Consider the following 2,854-nt stretch of genomic DNA (forward strand, 5'->3'; position numbering starts at 1 on the left):
GTGAGTAACCGCTCATACGCTCTTATCAGGACTCTGCATACAGAAGGAGGGAGGGAGACACTCTGGGAGGGGGACTGAGCCGCCTTTCCATGATCAGGTGCCTGTAGGCACGTGCCTACAGTACCTTATGGTAAATACGGCCCTGATCCCTGTTAAAAGGAACCTGAACTGAGGGGGATATTGAGGCTGCCATATTTATTTCCATTTTGAACAATACCAGTTCCCTGGCATCCTGCTGACCCTTTTTAATGCATCCATTGTCTGAATCACACACCAGAAACGAGCATGCACCAAATTTAGTCAGAGCAGCTGATCTGCATGATTGTTCAGGGTCAAAGTATTAGCAGCGATGGATCAGCAGGACAGCCAGGCAATTTGCATTGTTCAAAAGGAAACAAACGTCAGCATCAGTAAGGCTTCTATCGCGAACAGTTGAACTGTGTGCTCAGCAAGCGGTTATCGGGCAGCAGTGAGCAGTTACTAGGCAGCAGCAGGCAGTTAGAGTTTGAGAGGCAGTGAAATGCCATTCAATCAACAGTCCATGGAAAAGGGGCATTTCCCTCTCGCCTTTGATTTCCTTGTAAAGCCTCTTTTCCACGGACTGTTGATTGAGAGGCATTTCACTGCCTCTCAAACTCACAACTGCCTGCTGATGCCTGGTAACTGCTCACTCAGTTCAACAGTCCGTGGAAAGAGACCTTTGTGTTTTTAAGGGTTGTTTTAAGTGTCATTTTTTGAGAACACTGTTCTGTGGAGAGGAGAGGGTGGGCAGTGAGCGGAGTGTGTGTCATATCACTGAGGCCTCTTTTCCACGGACAGTTGCTAGGCAGTGAAATGCCTCAAACTCTCACAGCTGCTTGCTGCTGCCTGGTAACTGTTTGCTGCAGCCTAATAACTGCTCACTGCTGCCTGGCAACTGTTTGCTGAGCACACAGCTCAACAGTCCATGGAAAAGAGGCCTGACTGGCATCAGACAATCGTTTGGGTCGAGAGTCTCTAGTGTGAGTTCACACTTTAAAGGGAACCTGAACTGAGTAAAATTTATTTAAAATGAAAACATGATGTAGCTGCAAATTACATACTTACCTCACCATCCGTTCCCCTCAGAAGCTCACCATTTTCTTCTTACAATGATCCCTTCCAGTTCTGACAAGATTTTGTCAGTACTGAAATATACCAGTTGCTGTCAGTTATATATTGTTATAAACTGTTCTTATATCACCTTGCTTCGACACCAGTAACTTCTTACCGTTACGTCTCAGACTGTGAGATCACTTGACTCTACACACAGCAAACTGAAGAAGCCTGAGAAAGTCTATCTCCTATGTTTATGTTATTTATTCAGGAAACAGGAATACAGATAGATACATTCATCATATCCTAGCCATGCCAATCTTCATGTTGCGTTACAAGCTCGTGATTAGACTCCCTGCTGAAGTCAATCAGGTACCTTCTTCCTAACTACGTTACACTAAACTACCTATGTACAGCATACATTATATCAGATTACAGAAAGGAAGAACATGCTTAGAGGTCCCAGTCGGCCTTGCGAGCTAGTGCGGAAGGAAGAAGCAGAATGCTCTCTCCATCGCTCACTCCGGGTTTAATACCGACTAGGAAAGAGTTAAATATGACATCATCTTCGCCACCCCCTAGATCAGATTATTGGTGGACCCACTCGTGGTGTCATCATACCCACCTACTTGATTAATAATTAATGAGGCATTTGACCTAAATGCAGGAACGTGGATGTTTAGTAAATATGGCCGATGTTTACTGTTCCTGTGGTGTACGTGGAGGTCAGAGAAGGCCGATGGCCTTCTTTTAGGAACATGTTCTCAGTATCTGCGTGTATCCTCTGCTACACGCAGACCCTGAGATGCCTCTGCCTGCATCACAAAACCTCTATTGATTTTAAAGGCATACACTGCGGACAAGCCTTTTACATAAAACTCAGGCCAAGTAACTGAGGCCTACTAAAATTATAACATATATCACAGCAGCTGTCAGTTACAACTGAATGTGCAAGGTAGTGTCCATGTTTCCCTATGGCTCAAGTTCGTGATATTACAGTTTAACAGTGTGCTTACCAGGAAGCTGTTATGGGGTAATGGCCATTTTCAAAATGGAGGAGAGAAAATTCCATTGATCAAAGTGGACAACCAGGACGCAGGAGAGGAGAAAGAGATTGATGAGCAGACTACATGGAAGTCAAGTATGACCTGTGTATGTTTTGACTTTTTTTATTTTCAGTTCAGGTTCTCTTTAAAGGACAACTATTAAACTGTAAAAGTAACCATATATCAGGGGACTTGGCAGCCGATTGACTATCCGATTTGATTATTATAATTGAATCGGATGAAAATCTCTGCCTTCAAGTGCATGACTGACAATTAGTTGATCACACATGCAAGATGTAGGGCCGACTTGCTCGATGGGGTGCGCCGTGGTAAGTGTGCGATTTTGGGTCGAGCGACAAATGTGACGAAACCCTCGGCGCTGTCCCTCCTAATAAATGTGCCCCGTACATGTTATACATTACCTGTCCGGCCTCCGCTTGTCCTCCGATGGCTCCAGGTGCACTCCGCTCTACATACATGCGCACCCCACATGGTTACCTAGTAAGGGCGCATGTATGACATCAATATTTACAAATAAGGTATGCACACCTAATAGATTCAATAACACTAAAGACTTACAATAAAGGGTGCTGAGTCAGTAAATAGGCCATACACTGCCACTATATATATACAAATAACTCGCACACCAGCGCAAAGATATATGCAAAGATAATTTATAGATGATAAATCAGCCCATACAAAAATGTCATAAAAAGTTAACAGCAATTGTAACA

The sequence above is a fragment of the Hyperolius riggenbachi genome, chromosome 4 (assembly GCF_040937935.1).
Source record: "Hyperolius riggenbachi isolate aHypRig1 chromosome 4, aHypRig1.pri, whole genome shotgun sequence".
Taxonomy (NCBI): Eukaryota; Metazoa; Chordata; class Amphibia; order Anura; family Hyperoliidae; genus Hyperolius; species Hyperolius riggenbachi.